Below are 18,036 nucleotides of genomic sequence, written 5' to 3'. Positions count from 1 at the left end.
TTCCCAGAAATGGCGGCCCACCTGTTTTGCTGTATTATGTTTGTTGGAAACAAATCACTAGGTCCAGCCCACACTCAAGGGCAGTGGATTATACAAAAGCATGGATCCCAGGAGGCAGAGATCACTGGGAGCCACCGTGAAAGCTTGCCCACCACATGCTGCTTCTTCATCCACACCGGCCTCCTTGTTTTTCAACCCACGAGACAGGCCTTTGTCCCAGCTGGTCCTCAGCCCGGAAGGCACTTCCCACAGGGCTCACTCACCCCCCTCAAGTCTTCGCTCAGATGTCACCTCTTCCGTGAGGCTTTGTCTGACTGCCCAATTTAAAATTGCAGTTCTCCACAGCCCCTCTTCCCTCTCTCTACTTTATTTTTCTCCATAGCACTTAGCACCTTCTGACACCCTCTGCTTTGCTGTTTGTTTCACTTCACTCTTCACTTTTCTCTTCACACCACTGTGATCTCATCCAGTCTCATGCCTCCATTAGAATACAAGCTCCTGAGGCCAGGCAGTTTTGTCCACGCATTTCACTGTTGTCTTCCCAGTACCTAGAACAATGTCTGGTACATAGTAGGTGCTCAATAAGTGCATGAATCCTGTAGACCTATAATTTTCCAACTTCTCAGCATGTAGCCCTGTCTTAAAAAACATTATAGGGGACTCCAGTATATCAGACACAGAAAAGCACAGCGGGTCTGTTGGACCGAGGCAGGAGGGACGCACGTCTGCCCACCCCCACCCATGCCGTTCCTCCCCTTTGGTCTTGTTGAGAGGGCTCGCAGGCCCCCAGGCTTCTCTCGGAGCACTGTGAGGAGTTATGTTCAAAGCTAAGAAGGAAAGAGCTTGCTGCTCCAGCCCCTCGTGTGGTTCCTGGGTCCTGCTAGAAACCAGCCCGGTGTTTGAGGCCGCAGGAAAGGAGGCCTGCAGCCTCACTCCTGTTCCTGCCACAGCCTCCAGTGAGCTCCGTGTGTGCACCTAGTTCTCTCAGATTCCAAACTTTGTTCTATTTCTGGCCTCTGACAAGCGAGAAAACATTCAGAGACTCCCAGAGAGTCATTGTTGGAAAAGACTCTAGGTACTGCTTAACTTTCTGCCCTTTGGTTTACAGTCATCAACCCACTCAACAAATATTGAGTACCTGCTGTGTACATGCCAGGCACTGTATGTAGCCCTGAAAAACAGGACCTTTCTTCCAGTAGCATATGGGGAGACGCCCGGCTCAAAATTCCCTCTGTTTGAACACCTCCAGATCTGGGGGCACCCCTGCCTCCCAGGCCACACGTTACCCCACCCAATGACACCAGCAGCAAGACTGAGCTGCTTTTTACTGAGCCCCGCCTCTGTTTTCTTATAACTCCCACTTTTGGCCTTAAATTTTCTCCTCTGGCTCCACACCAAATAAATCTCTCTCTCTTCCAAATGATAGCTTTTAAGTACTTGAAAACAGTAATCAAGTCCCACAGAGAGCTCTCCAAGACTTGTGGCCACTTTGGGGGGACTGTGTTTTGTGGCTGCCCCTAACAAGTAGGGATTTTGGAACCAGGCTGCGCTGGGTGGCTCCGGATCACGTAGCAGGGCCGCAGTGCTGGGAACTCCCTCTCCGAGTCCGCCAGCCCGGCTGCCCCACCCCAGCGGGAGGGAATTCCAAGTGCTTTTGCTGGAGGGGTGAAGGGTGCAAACCAGAGTCAAGCCCTGGGCTTGGGTTTCCTGCTCCTACCAAACTCCCCTTCCTAGAGGGGCGTCTCATCCTCCAGATGCAGCACTTTGTTTTTATTTTATTTTTATTTTTACTTTTTAAAATTTAAATTCAATTAGCCAACATACAGTACATCATTAGTTTCTGATGTAGTGTTCAATGATTCATCCGTTGCGTATAACACCCAGGGCTCATCACAGCACGTGCCCTCCTTAATGCCCATCACCCAGTTACCCCATCTACCCCCCCCATCTCCCCTCCAGCAGCCCTCAGTTTCTTTCGCAGTACTTTGGGCTGCTCATCTGATTTCAAAGCAGCCAAACCCAGGTTCTCTGTGGGCCGTGGGACGCTATGAGGAAGGAGCCAGTGACTTGGGAAAGCAAAACCGCTGTGGGGGGAGGCAGCAACAAGGAATTAAATGATTTTTTTGAGTGTCCTTTGTTTCAACAAAATGTAGTTTTCCGAGTCATTGTTTGCCTGACGCAATAGGGCCTGCTGGGCCTCAGGGTGTAAATCTTCCCGACAAGGGGTCACTTTTCTGTTTTTTCCTGCAAGGCCGAGGCCTGGCAATTTCTATGGGCCAGCCCAGCAGGTCTTGAATTCATTAGTTTGGGCCACTTGGCTGAGTTGTCTCCAGCAGCGCTGCCGGAGCTGTGGGCTGCTTGGCATAATCCTGTCTGCCCTTTCTCGCAGGACGCCAGGCCTGCCCAGGAGAGGAGGAGAGGAAGGGCAGGGGGGTGGAGGAGGAAAAGGAGAGGGAGCAGGCAGTATGGAAGGGCAGCCGGGATGGGAGGGAAAGGAAAGGAATAGAAGAGAGGAGAGGGAAAGTGAGAGAACCTTAACTATTTGCTGGCTAGCCGCAAAGCCTCAGAAAAAAGAGAAGACGCTTCAGAAAATTATCTCCGTCTCAGAAAAGGAGCCAGGATATGGGAGTGACATGTGGGGTCTACCTGCACGGCTGGACAAGGAAGCATGTTCTTGAAAAACATCTTGGGGCACCTGGGGTGGCTCAGTTGTTGAGTGTCTGCCTTCGGCTCAGGTCATGGTCCCAGGGTCCTGGGATCGAGCCCCGCATCGGGCTCCCTGCTCAGAGGGGAGTCTGCTTCTCCCTCTCCCACTCCCCCTGTTTGTGTTCCCTCTCTCACTGTGTCTCTCTCTGTCAAATAAATAAATTAAATCTTTAAAAAAAAAATCTTGATTCCTGGCTGCAGAGAGAGGAGGGGAAATAAAAGGTCCATTTTCGAGGATCTGAAAAGTCTCTATGACATTGCCCCTGCCTCTCTCCCCTTTCTCTTCCCCCACCCCTGCACTTATTCCCGTTTAAAATATAAAGACATTTTTAAAAAGCATTCTTGTGCTTCCTTTTCCCTCTTTCTACTTCCTTCATCTTTCACTCCCCACCAATTCCCCTGCCCAGCTCAAATTCCATCCCAACCCCACTTCTTTACATTCACAAGTACCTGAGTAAATGTGACTCTTCACGTGCCTCAAACACTGTCCTTTCTCAGGACCACCTTAATCTCTTTCCCCATAAATCTCCTGATTAAATGAGGTAGAGTGTTGGCATCCTTAGGGACATCCAGGCATCTTAAATGAACAGAGAAGACCAAAGGTCTGTCCTTCCAAGTTCACCAGAATGTCACCTTGTTGCCGACAGGAATACATTGGGTGTCTGGATTAAGCACCCACCACACGGCATCACCCAGACTTTGCCAATCAATCCACATCTACCCTCTATTGACTTCCAATAAAGAAGGGTCATTGTGGTCCACAAAGGCCCTTAATCCACCACCCCAAGTAAAAGCTTTGGGCGGAACTATCCAGCGGGTCCTGGTTCCTTCCTGCCAGGTTTGTAAAACCTAGTACCTTAACCATCTCTTGCCTGCCTAGTAAAACATGCCCTGGGGAACTATCTTTAAACGCCACCATTTGTACTTATGTGTGGATTTAAAACCCTGTGTTAGGTTAACCTACAAATATTTGCCTTTCAGTCTTCCCTAATTGCGGGATTAAAGGCTTTAAAATTACTGCAGGCAGCACCCACCCAGGGAAAGGTGTTTAAGGGGGCAAAGTGCTCTTTTCCCTGGTCCTGATGTAGACTGTAGACTTCTTTCCCTCTGAGGCCAGCCTAGAGCCCAATCCCTGGAAGCCAAGTTAAGAGGGCCACAGCCCTGGGGTAGAGAAAGCTATGAGATACCACCAGTGGTGAGTGGGGGCACTTGTGAAATCTCCCTCCTCCCCTGCCCCCTCCCCCGCCCCCCCAAAGGTCTGGAGAGACAGAACTCAGTGTGCTCATTACAATTAGGTTAACTTAGACACATTCCTGCCCGGACACAGAATCCTGGGCTGGAGTTCGTGGGAGCCCCATGATTGTGGGGTTCTCTGTGCTGGAAACAGCAAGAAGCCCCACCCCTTTATTCTAGGGCTCTGATCAGGACGGCAGCACGGCCTCGTGTGGATATTTGTCTTGGTCTCTGATGTATATCTTGCCTGAGTTCTTCGGGGAATGATGTTATCGCACCAACATCATCATCGCATTTTTTTTTTCAAATTGTCCAGATGTGCATGACACTGTGCTAGGCCGATGAAGCTGGATCATTCTGCAGGGTCTGAAGCTTTCGCTGCAACATGGAGAGCCCCGGCCCATTATGCGCTCATACCCTCATACCATTGTGCTCTACAGCCCGCCTCTCCTCGTGGAGCCAGTCTAGGGGAAGCAAACGTCTCTTCTCTAAAAAGCTGCAGAGGTCTTTGGGGGGATCTTGTGCAGGCTAAACCAGAACCCTTATTTGCTTTGGTTGGTGGTCTCTGCCACAGAGCTAATGAGCTGCAAATACTCCCCTTCAAAAGGAAGGGCTGAGCCTTTGAAGCCTGCAGGGACCCGCCCAGAATACCACAGCCTCCAGCTGCAGGCAGCCTTTCCCGGCACAGCCCTGGAGAGCGACTCCACGGGAATCCGGGAGTGCGTCCCACCAGCCTCCCCTCCCGGGCACACCCAGCCTGGGCCTCCCTGGTGGAAAAGGGGAACGGTTTTGCTTTGCACCCTGCATTTTGGGCACAACACAAAGAGCATAACGAGGATCATTTGTTGAGTAATTAAATATATGCCAGCCCCTGTGCGAAGCACTGTACATGTGTCATTTTCTCTGTTTTTCTCAGACCTTAAACATACAGAAACAAGGGCACAGAGATGTTCTGTCATTAGACCAAAGTCACACAGTTGGTAGGTGGCAGATCCAGGACTTGACCCTAGGTCTAGTTGACTTCCAAGACCATACATCTCAACATATGGTAAATTGGTTTTACTTCAGTTGGTTTTATTTCTATAAAACCCTGGAAATGAGCCTTGATCTACATGTGTCTGGGGCCCATGTGCTTAAGACCAAATAGAAATTGGTCTACACCCAAAAGAAATCACACTATCGGGCCAGTGATCATCTCTGAGAGAACATGGAAAAAAGTCTTCTCATTTAGATCTCTTCTTCCCCCACCTTCAGCCAAGGCATCTGTTTGGTGGGAAGATTTCTGAGTATACATACTGTCAACTTCTAGCGAAATTCGGAACAGTAAGGACTGTGGGTGGCATTTGGACAGCTAGAGAGGATTTCTACTTCCTAATGATTTCTGAGAACTAGCTATAGGTCGCCGACTTGGTCCCCACACAAGAGCAGCTGGTGTTAGTCCAGAAGGCAGACAGTTCAGCAGAAGTGAAGAAAAGCAAGTTCTAGAAGCAGACTGAGAGCAACAGTAACCTAACAAAATGGTATTGAGGATGTACCAAATGCTCAAAGCTCACAGCAATGGGTGAGCATTAAGTGTGTGTGTGTGCGCGCGCACGTGTGTTTGTGTGTGTGTTGGGCAGGGGTGTTGGGGAAGGGGAAAACCTGAGAAATATAAGACCCTCAAGGCTTTTGCAAACTGACTGAGGAGAAAAAACCAATATCGTATATAAAATCACAGCCAAAAGGGTTTGTGTTACAGTGCACATACATACTAAATTATTCAGAACAGACCATAACTGCAAGAGAAGGCCCGATCAGCAGGACTTAGATGAGTAAGAAGGGTCTTCATGGGGTTTGAAGAAAACTTTAGCTGGCTCTTGCAGGCTGAGGAAGATGCAATCAGGTGCTGAGCAGGGCATTCCTGCTGAGGAGCATCCATATGAAGACTATAAATAAAAACTCAAATCAAGTCTGCATTGTACTTTAAATCACAAGCTGTTAGGGCTCACGGGGTCTTTGGAGGCCATGTAGTTAAGCCCTTCCCTTTGCAGACAAAAAAACAGAGGCTGAGAGAAATCAAGTTGCAGTGGATGAACCCTGTAACCTTCTTGGGCTTTAGTGGATATTGGTCTCCATGGAAGTGGGATTGCTTTGTAGACAAGATCTCAGTTAACCCAATAACATCCTTGGGAACCAGCCAGAGATGGAGATAGTGGCCAGAGCCGTGGTGGTGATTTGATCCTTCATATCATAGCGAGCTGGAAAATAACCAGGTCCCCCACATCTGCTCTGTCAGACTCTCCAGCTGCAAAGCAATTGGAAAGGGGCACTGTTTGAAAGGTGGGGGATAAGGAGACACCTCAGCCTCCCAACTGGCCTCCCGGCACCCACTCTTGCTCCTTTCAATGTTTTCAACATACTGCAACCAAGTATAATTGTATACAATGAAATTCACCCACTTTAAGTGTAAAGTTTGATGAAAATTGAGTAACCGGACATAGTCCTGTAAACACAACCACTCTCAAGACATAGATTTTTCCAGCACCATAAAAACTCTCCTGCAACCACCACCATTGATACCCTCCCCCCCTCGACACTCACCCCAGGAAACCATGATCTGTTTTCTGTCACTACATTTTCACCTTTTCTAAAATTCCATATAAATGGAACGAGGCAGCACATAGTCTTTTGTTTTGACTTATTTCACTTACCGTCATGTTTCTGAGATCTGTCCATGTTGCATGGATTCATGTTTCATCCTTTTTGGTGCTGAGTAGCACATGGGTATTCCACAATCTGCTTACCCACTCACCAGTAGATGGACATTTGATTTCTTCCCCAGTTTTAATTATTTTTGAATAGAGCTTCTGTGAGCCTTCAGGTACAAGTCTTTGTGTGGACATATGTGTTCTCTTCTCTTGGGTAAGTATCTGGGAGTGGGATTGCCAGTTCATAGGGTGAGTGTTTAATTTCATAAGACACTGCCAAAATGTCTTCTGAAGTGGCTGTACGATTTTGCATTCCCTCTGACAATGTGGAAGAGTTCTTTTTGCTCCACATCCTCACCACCACTTCATTTTATTGGTGTTTTTAACCTGACCTATTTTAGTTGGTGTGCAGGAGTATCTTGTTGGAGCTTACTATGAAGTTATGTCATAACTAGTGACACATCTTTTCATATATTTGCTGGACATTCTTATATCTTCTTTTGAAAAGGATGTGTTCAAATTGCCCATTTTTTACTGGTTGCTTGTCTTCTTATTGAGTTATAAGAGTTCTCTGTATATTCTGAGTACAAATATATTCTGTATATTCAGAATACAAATCCTATTCATAAGTATGCTTTGGAAGTATTTTTTCTCAGTCAGTGACCTGCTTTTTGTTTTCTTACTTGTGTCTTTTGAAAGGCCAAAGGTTTTAATTTCATTTTTTAAAAGATTTTATTTTTAAGTAATCTCTACACCCAATGTGGGTGCTCGAACTCACAACCCCAAGATCAAGATGCTCTACCAACTGAGCCAGCCAGGTTCCCCAAAATGTTTTAATTTTAGTGAAGCGAATTTTATCAACTGATGCATGCTTTCTGGATCTTTGTGAAATATTTATTTAACCTAATGCAACAAAGATCTTCTTTTATATTTTCTTCTAGTTGTCATTTCATGTTTAGCCCTGTGATTCATTTTGAGTTAATATTTCTGCATGGTTAAAGGTAAGGAACAAGGTTTAATTTTTTAAATACAGATATTTGGTGATCCCAGCACCATATATTGAAAGGACTATTTTTTCCAAGTGTCTTGCCTTGCCACCTTTGTCAAAAGTCAGTTGATGATCCTTAAGCAGTGGAACTATTCTTCATGATACTCAGTGTTGGATATCGGCCACACATTTGTCAAAACCTATAGAATGTACAACACCAAGAATGAAACCTAATGTAAACTAAGGGCTTTGGATGACAATGATGAGATCAATATAGGTTCATCAGTTATAACAAATGTACCTCTTTCGTGTGGGATGTTGATAGTAGGTCAGGTTGTGTATGTGTCAGAGTAGGATTTGTATGAGAACTTTTTTTTACTATCCACTCACTTTCGCTGTGAACCTAAAACTGCTCTAAAAAGTAAAGTCTGTTAAAAAGAGAAAAAATAGTCTATTTTTATTTTTATTTTTTTTAAGATTTATTTTTCAGAGAGAGAGAGAGCCTGAGCAGGAGGGGCAGAGGGAGAGGGAGAGAGAATCCCAAGCAGACCCTATGCTGAGTGCAGGGAGTGCACCATGGGGCTGATCCCAGGACCCCAAGATCATGACCTGAGCCAAAGCCAAGAGTTGGACACTTAACCAACTGCGCCACCCAGGCGCCCTTAGTCTATTTTTTTTTTTAAATCAGTTGACTATATAAGTGTGGGTCTATTTCTGACTCTCTAGTCTGTTCCATTGATCTGTCTATATTTATTTCAATACCATACATCTTGATCACTATAAGTTATGACAAGTTTTAAAATCAGGTAATGTAGGTGATCCAACTTTATCCTTCTTTTTCAAAATTATTTTGGCTATTCTATGGATTTTGTCTTTTTCATATAAATTTTAGATCAGCATGTCAATTTCTTCAAAAATACCTTCTAGGATTTTCATTAAGATTGCATTGAATCTATAGGTCAGTTTGGGGAGAATTACCATCTTAATTATACTGACTATTCCAATGCATTAACATGTAATCCATTAACACGGAATTCATTTAATTAAGTCTTCCTTTGCAATGTTTTCTAGTTTTCGGCATACAGATCTTACACATCTTTTATTAAATCTATTCCTAAGTATGGAGACTTAAAAAAATTATTTTCTAAATGTTCATTGCTACTATATAAAAATAAGATTAGGGGCACCTGGGTGGCTCAGTCGGTTAATCATTCGACTCTTGATTTCAGCTCGGGTCTTGATCTCAGGGTCATGAGTTTGGGCCACTGCATTGGGTTCCACGCTGGGTGTGGAGCCTTCTTAAAAAAAAAAAAAAGATTAATTTCTCTATATTGACCTTATATCCTGAGATATTTTTAAGTTTATTAATTCTAGCAGCTCTTTTTAGAATCTTTGGGATTTTCCTCATATGCAATTATGTTATCTGCAAATAAGGACAGTTTTACTTCTTCCTGTCCAATATATATGCATTTATTTTTTTCCTTGACGTTTTACACTGGCTAAAACCTCCGGTACAATGCTGAATACAAGTGGTGGGAGAAGGTATCTTTGCCTTGTTCATAATCTAAGGGAGAAATCACTGGGCCTTTCACCTTAGAGTAAAATGTAGGTTTTAGAAGATCCCCTTATGAGAAAGTTCCCTCCTATTCCGAATTTGCTGAGTGTTTTGTTTGTTTGTTTTTGTTTGTTTTTGTTTTTATGGAAGGGTGTCTAATTTGACAAAAGCTTTTCTGCATCTGTTGAAATGATCATATTGTTTTCCTCCTTTATTCTGTTAATTTGTTGAATTACATTGATTGATTTTGAAATGTTAAGCCAGTCTTGCATTCCTGGAATAAATCCCACTTGGTCATGATGTATTACCTTTTTTATATGTCACTGGTTTCTATTTGCTAATATTTTATGAAGGATTTTTATGTCTCTATTCATGAGGGATATTGGTCTATAGTTCCTTTTTTTGTAATGTCTTTATCTGGTTTTGGAATCAGCGTTATACCAGGCTCATAAAATAAGTTGGGAAGTGTTACCTCCTCCTCTATTTTCTTAAAGAATTTTTGTGAGGTTAGTGTGATTTTTTTTTTCCTTAAATGTTTAATAGAATTCACCAGTGAAGCCATCTGGACCTGAAGTTATCTTTGTGGATAACGTTTTAACTATGAATTCAATTTCTGTATTTTATATAGGTCTATTAAAGTTTTCTACTTCTTTCTAAATCACTTTTGGCAATTTTGGTCCTTCAAGGAATGTGTCCATTTCATATAGGTAGTCACATTTACCAGCTCAAAGTTGGCCACAATATACCTTTATTATTCTTTTCATGACTGTAGGATCTATAGTAATGTTTTCTCTTTCATTCCTCGTATTGTTAATTTGTGCCTTGTCTCTTTTTGTCTTGATCTGTCTGATGAGAGCCCTACAAATTTTATTGACCATTTCAAAGAACCAGCTTTTTAATTTTTATTTTCTTCATTGTTTGTTCATTTTCTATTTCACTGAGTTCTGGTCTTTATTATTTCCTTCTTTCTATTTACATTGGGTTTAATTTCTCATTTTCTAACATCTAAAGTGATAAACTTAGGTAATTGATTTTAGGGTTTTTTTTTTTCTGATATAAGCATTAAACCTATACATTTCCCTCTATGCACTGCTCTAGGTCCATCCCATAATTTTTTTAATAAATTTTTAATTTTAGAATATTTTTAGATTTACAGAAAAGTGGTGAATATACTACAGAGTTTCCATATACCCTTCACCCTGTTTCCCCTATTGTTGACATTTCACATTGCTATGGTACATGTCACAACTAAGATATCAACATTAATATATTACTATTAACTGAATCAATACCTTTTTTGGATTTCATAAGTTTTTCCCTAATGTCCTTTTCATTTTCCAGAATCCTATCCAGATATTCCATTATATTTAGTCATCAGGTCTCTTTAGTGCCCTCTTGACTGTGACCGTTTCTCAGATTCTTTGTTATTGATGACCTTGACTGTTTGAGGAATACCAGTAAGGTATCTTGTAGACTGTCTCTCAGTTTGTCTCTCTCAGGTTAGACTGGTGTTATGGGTTTTGAGGAGAAAGACCGTGAAGGTGAAGTGCCATTCTCATCATATCATATAAAGAGTATGTATCAGCATGGCTTATCAATGACAATGTTAATCTTGATCAGTTGTCTGGAGTTGTGTTTGTCACATTTTTCCACTGTAAAGTTACTTCCCATCCTCTTCTCCCCCAATCCCTTTCCATACTTTATTCCACAGCTCATACTCAAGAAGCATTCACATAATTTATCTGGAATTCTTCTGTCCTGAAGACTTGTCTCTTCTCCCACATTTTGTTTATTCAGTCATTGATTTATATCAATATAGATTCATGGATATTTATTTCATATTTTGGGCTATAATCCAATACTGCATTATTGGTTTTGTAACTCAAATTGTCCCAACTGTGGTCATGGAGCTTTTTTAGGTTGCTCCTGTATCCCTTCAACATGCCCCTATCCTTTTGATTTTTGAGCATTTCCTTACTCTCTTTCACAAGATGTTCTAGGTTGATCTTGTATATCCCCTGTTGCAGTCCTACAATCAGCACTGCTTTAGCAGCATCCCACAAATTTTGATGTGTTATATTTTCATTATTTAATTCAAAATATCTTCCAATCTCCGCTATGACTTCTTCTTTAACTGATGGATTATTTAGAAGTGTGGTACCCAATTGCCAAATATATGGAGTTTTCCTAAGTATCTTACTGATTTCTAATTTAATTCCACCATAATCAGAGAAATATTCTCTATGATGTCAATTTTTTTTGGTTGTTAAATGATCCTTTATTGAAAGATTCTCTTTTGTAGTTCTGAACTAGCTGGGCATGCCACTGCACCACTATTGATGTCATCTGTGAGGTCATGAGGGCAGCACCCATTAACATTGCAGCCCACAGACGGGGCAGTCCTCAGAATGTCTTTAAAGCTTCCAGAGAGTTCTCTGGCTAAAGATCAGCGCCACATTTGACAATGTTGACAATCTCATCAAAAGTGACATTTCCACTGTGCTTAATGTTTTTCTGCTTCCTTCTGTCTCTTGATGGTTCCTTGAGGGCTTTGTTAATCAGGGCAGAGGCAGAAGGTACCACTTCAGTCTGGGCTCTCTGTTCTGAATGGTCAGTTTCACTGTAAACCTCAGACCCTTCCAATGTCATCACCAACCTTTTTTGGAGATAGACCCAGGGGGCTGATGTTGGGGGCCAGGGTAGACATGGCACTCACTTCCCTATGAGTGCACCTCAGGTATATGATTTTGATCTGGTTGGGGTTGAACTTAGGTGGCATGGTGGAGGCGGCTGGTGTTAGATGAACCCAGATTTGGGAGAACCGAAGACAGTTGCACCCTCACCTCCTCCCAGCCAAAAGCCAAAAAGCTATGATGTCAATCTTTTTAAATTTAAGACTTGCTTTATGGCCCAGCTTATGATCTATCCTGGTAACACACCATGTGCCCTTGAAAAAAAAAATGTGTGTTTTGTCATCATTCAGGTATCATAGTCTATAAATAACAATTCAGCCAAAGTGATTGACACTGTTGTTCAAAATCAGTTTTTTGTTGATTTTTTTTTTTTTTGGCCTCATTTTATCAATTGCTGGGGAGAGATGATAAAATCACGAATGATTGTGGAATTGTCTCTTTAATTCCATCAATTTTGTTTCATATATTTTGAAGCTTTGTTATTAGGCATATACATATTTGCAAGTAAAGTCATGGTGAAATGACCCTTTTTATCATTGTGAAATGTTTCCCTTTGGCTCTAGTAATACTCTTTGTCTTGAAGTCTCCTTTTTCTGATATTAATATAGCCACTTCAGCTTTCGTATACTTAGTGTTCACATTGTATTTTTTTTCATCTATTTACTTTCAACATGTCTGTGTCTTTATATTGTGTCTCTTGTAGACAACATATAGTTGGATCTTGTTTTCTTCAATAAGACAATCTCTATCTTTTAAATGAAGTATTTTAATCCATTAGTATTTAATGTAATTATTGGTATGGTTGGATTTGGAGCTGCCATTTAGATTTGTTTTTTATATTTTTCCTCTGGTTTTTGTTATGTTTTCTTTTGTTCTACTGTTCCTCCATTCCTATTTTTTTATTGTTTCAACTTTTTCTTAAGATTTAAGTTTAATTTTCCCGTTGGCTTTTTAGCTTTTCTTCTTTGCATTATTTTTAGTGGTTGCCCTAAGAATTACAATACACATCCCTAATTTTTTACAAAATGCTTGTAGTAAACATGGCTCTATTGCACACAAATTATAAAAACCTTGCAAGGGGCACTTAGGTGGCTCAATCAGTTAGGCGACCAATTCACGGTTTCAGCTCAGGTCATGATCTTGGGGTCGTAGGGTTGGGCTCCAGACTTGGTGCAGAGTCTGCTTGGGATTATCTCCCTCTCCCTCTCCCTTTGCCCCTCCCCCTGCTCACGTGCTCTCTTTCTCTCTCTCTCTCTCTCAAATAAATAAAATCTTAAAAAAAATAAAAACCTCATTACTGTCTTGATCCATATTCCTTCACCCTATCTTATCCTTTATGTTGTAGTTGATATGTAGAAAGAGATTTCCTTTAATATTTCTTTTTTTTTTTAAGATTTATTTATTTATTTGAGAGAGAGAGTGCACTCACGTGTGTGACCTGGGGGGAGGGGCAGAGGGAGGGAGAGAGAATCCACAAGCAGACTGACTCCCTGCTGAGTGTGGAGCCCAGACCCGGGGTTTGATCCCAGGACTCTGAGATCATGACCTGAGCTGAAACAAAAAGCCAGCTGTTCAACCGGCTGAGACACCCAGGCACCCCAGTATTTTTTTTTTTTAAGATTTATTTATTTGAGAGAGGGAGTGTGTGTGCAGGGGGGAGAGGCAGAGGGGGAGAGAATCTCAAGCAAACTCCATGCTGATTGTGGAGCCTGACACAACCCCAAAATCACAACCCTGAGATTACAACCTGAGCCGAAACCAAGAGCCAGTAGCTTAACCTACTGAGCTACCCAGGTGCTCCTTCCTTTAGTATTTCTTGTAGTACATGTTTCCTTATGGTGAATTCTCTTTCATTTGAAAATATCTTTATTTAACCTTGACCCTTTTTAAAAAAATAATATAAGTGCTTTATCAATAATCACAGATCATCCTTGTGGGCCAAGTGGTCAACCAGGCATGCAGGACCCAGCCACAAGTTCAGCTCAGCCTCTGAGCCTCTTGCTCTTACTCCAATAGGGTGAGCATGTGGCCTTACACATAGTGCATTTCACGTTGCAGATGATGGAGCATTTCACGTCATCCATGAACTCCAAACACATGTGTGCACTGTCCCTGCAAGCTGGTCCTGCCCATCACCTTGGTAACCCTGGCCAGCTTGATGGGCTGCACCCAGCTTGTGTCCATCACGGCTGCTCAGCAGCAGTCACGTGGAAAGCTAACCTTGATTCTTGTAGGACATTTTCACTGTAGTGAATTCTGGGTTGACAGTTTTTTTCTTTCTCTACTTTAAAGATATTCTACTCTTCCAACTTCCATGGTTTTTAATGGGAAATGAAACCTAAATTGAATTGTTGTTCCCTTTATGTAATGTACTGTTTTTCTTTTGCTGCCTTCAAGATTTACTCTTTATTTTTGACTTTCCACAGTTTGACTATGATGCATTTTTTTTATTTTTTTATTTTTTAAAAGATTTTATTTATTTATTTGACAGAGAGAGACACAGCAAGAAAGGGAACACAAGCAGGGGGAGTGGGAGAGGGAGAAGCAGGCTTCCCGCTGAGCAGGGAGCCCGATGAGGGCCTTGATCCCAGGACCCTGGGATCATGACCTGAGCCGAAGGCAGATGCCCAATGACTGAGCCACCCAGGCGCCCCTTTTTTTTTTTTTTGTGCTCTCTGTTCTTCACCTTGGATAATTTCTATTGCTCCATTTTCAAGTCCACTTACTATTTCCTTTGTCATCTTCACTGGATATTAAGTCCATTGATTTCTGATATTGTACTTTTCAGTACTAAAGTTTCAACTTAGATTTTTTTTCCTTTTTCTAACCACTTAGGTTTTTAAAAAAATCATTTTTCTCTCTCTGCTGAGATTTCCTATCTTTTCATTCATCATGGGCATATTTTCTTTTACTTCATTGAGGATAGTTATAGTTGCCATTTTTATGAGACTGACGCACTGCCCACTGCGCTAAGAAGGCACCTATAGTTGCCATTTTTAAATCCTTGTGTGCTAGTTCTAATATCTGGGTCATCTCAGGGTCATTTTCAGATTTTCTTTTCTCTCAAGGATGTGTTCCAAATGCATGGCTTTTTGTATGTCAGATAAATTTGGGTTGTATCCTGGTCATTGTAAATGTTTATGGAAATTCTTGATTCTGGTTTTTTGTTTTTTGTTTTTTTCCCTCTGATAAGAACAACTAACTGTTTCTTGGGTAGCAGTACCTGTGTTCCTGTGTCTGTTCAAATATTTTTTCTTTAACTGAATTGCTATCAGTCTGTTCTGTGAATGTATGGCACGAGGGGCCACTGAGAGATATGGGTAGTCAGAATTTGGGATCCTCTTCGGCTCTTTCCCTTCTGTGATTCCTCCACTCTCTTCAGCAGCCACAATTTCTTTGGCTTCAATTTCCTGGTTTCCCAACCCAGAGAGATTCCAGTTTTTCCACAAACGCCCTGCCACCTCACTGCACTTGTCCCCAGGGGAAAAGCCACAAAACTTTGGAGAATTTACTTTGGAAAAAAACTCCCTTCCTCTGAGAGTGTACTTCCATGAAGAGTCTGTCTGCTTCTGTTGATTCTCTGCTGCCTCACATAGCTACAGTTTTTGCTACTTGTCCAGATTTTTAGTTGATTTTTATAGGAGAGACAGTCTGGTAAGATCTTACTCTGTCATTACTAGAAGCAGAAACCCCAAGATACTTTAAAGAGCAAATATCATGTCACTCCTTTGCTGAAATCTCAGAAACATCTTCTCATTGCCCGGAGAACTAAGTCCAAAGTCCTTACAGTGAGTCTCCTGAGCAGAAAACAGAAGGCACCCTCAACTGGAATTTAAAGACAGTTTAATAAAGAGACTGTTTACAGAAGTTAAAGGAACAAAAAGGGAGATTAAGGCACTTGGGACTAGCAAAAATGGGAAGTCATTGTGACTGCTAGGCTTTAATGGGCAGAGTGAACAAAGGGTGTTACCAAAACTAATAAAATTGGGGCCATAGAAGTGGGGCCACCCAACAGGAACTGTTGTTATAAGATACAGCAACTGCCAGAACCCAGCACCCAAGCAGGGTGAGAGTAGAATAAATATCATGCCGTCTCTCCCCTATGTTCTCTGATCTCCTACTCATGCTTCTGTTGCCCAGACCCAGCTGGAAGTCAGAGGGCTATGTAGCCCAGGTGAAGCAGTTTTTAGTGTTCAGCCTCTGGGGACTGCAGAGCACAGCAGAAAAGGACCTACTCTAGCCCATTCTTACCCCTATTGTTTCCTCCAAAACAGCCATACTAGACATCTTTCAGTTCCTCAAATAACTCTCTTCCACCCTTTGTCACACGGTGTTCCCTCTATGAATGTTCTTCCCCCCTCCCCCCTCTTTGCCAACTTCACTGCTGTTCAGTCTCCTGTTGTCAGCTTACACCTAAATTCCTCAGGGAGATCTTTTATGACTTCCTAGACTACATAATGACTCCTTTTTGTATATTCCTAAAGCTCCCTGTACTTCTCTCTTGCAACACCATGTTCATTAGTGACTAATTAGTCATGTGTTATAATTTAATTATTTCTCTAACATCTGCCTTCTTTAAGAAACTGTGGGCTCAAGGAGAGCAGGAGTGATTTCTGTTTTGCTCACCAATCTATCTACTGTACTAGCACAGGATCTGGCCCACGTAGTGCTCAATCAGCATATGTGGATTGAGTAATCAACATGTCTCTCTCTGCTGGAATATGAGTGAGCTGACTGTGTACTATTCATATTTGAATCCCCATCTCCTAGCACAGTGCCTACCATATAATATGTCCTCAATAAATGTGATTGTATATATTAATAAGTAAATAAGACCATTTACATTTTAAACCTATACCACACTTGAAAGTAATGAGTCCTATTAACTGAATGCTCACTGTGAAAAGAAGCCTTATCCTTCATTTGTCCTAAAATTGCCTCTTCCAAGCTTTGGAGGCTGTCCTCCTCCTCCCCAGTTTTCAGATTTTCAGATTAGTCTGTGTCTACCTCTCTACCATGTTTTTGCAGACTTTACTTCTCCTATCTCACACATGTTTAACTTTCTAGACAAAAAGAGCCTCATCTCTGTAGTCTCTTTATATTGGTCAGACTTCAGCCCCTAGAATACTTTATTCCTTTCTTCTAGAATTTCTCAAACTCTGTCATGTATTACTGATCAGTGAAGATCAGAAATGCCCATAGCACTGTGTTCAACTGCTAAGTTCTTGCATCAAAGAAGGATGGGGCTTTCTCTTTCTTTCCAGTCTTTGTCATGATGAGCAATTCAGTCAAATCCTTGGAGAGTCAGTTTCTTCATCTATAAAATAGAAGCAATATCTTCTGTGTCAATTACACATCATTGAGTAACAAACCACACAGAAGCTTAGTGGCTTAAAACAACCATTTTATTTGCTCATGATTCTGTGAGTCAGCCATCAGTTTGGATTCAGTTGGTGGTTCTTCTGTTCTTCCTGGGGTCACTCATGTAGCTGCAATCAGCTGGCAGATCAGCTGGAGGCTGGTTGGTGTAGGACCTCAACTGAGACAACCTGTCTCTGTGATATGAAGTCCCATCCTCCATAGACAGGTCCTGGCTTCTTTACATCATGGTAGAAGAGTTCCCAGCAACAAGAGTAGGCAAAACCCCAATATATAAGTACTTAAGAAGCCAATGTTTGCATCACATTTACTAATATTCCATTGGCTGAAGCAAGTCATAAGGCCAAGCCCAGAATCATTATCAAAGGGGCTACACAAAGACATAGATACAGGAAGAATGACTCATTGGGGACCGTTACCGTAAGAATCTACCACACTTGGTTACTTCAGAGAGCTAAGTAAGGATCAAACAAAGGAGATTATACTGGCACACCACAATGTCCAGTGCAAGTTATTATTTTATCAATGTATGTAATTCCATCATTTTAATTTTATTTGTGTATCTGAGGGTCTTTCTTTTTTTTACTTTTTAAAAAATATTTTATTTATTTATTTGAGAGGGAGAGAGAGAGAGCGGGCAATCGAGAGCACAGAGCAGGGGGAGGGAGAAGCAGACTCCCTTAATGCAGGGCTTAATCCCAGGACACTGGGATTATGACCTGAGCCGAAGGCAGCCACTTAACTAACTGAGCCACCCAGGCATCCCTCTGGGGGTCTTTCAATGCCCCCAGTGAA

The 18,036-nt window shown here is 42.1% G+C and overlaps 1 pseudogene; it reads right to left on the bottom strand.

The window, feature by feature from the left end:
* Positions 1-13,839: 13,839 nt before the first annotated feature.
* On the bottom strand, positions 13,840-14,046 carry LOC110573133 (annotated as a pseudogene).
* Positions 14,047-18,036: the final 3,990 nt, after the last annotated feature.

This window comes from Neomonachus schauinslandi, chromosome 2, assembly GCF_002201575.2.
Source record: "Neomonachus schauinslandi chromosome 2, ASM220157v2, whole genome shotgun sequence".
NCBI classification, from domain to species: Eukaryota; Metazoa; Chordata; class Mammalia; order Carnivora; family Phocidae; genus Neomonachus; species Neomonachus schauinslandi.
Note: the sequence above shows the minus strand (reverse complement) of the source record. Positions and strands in the feature narration are given on the sequence as shown.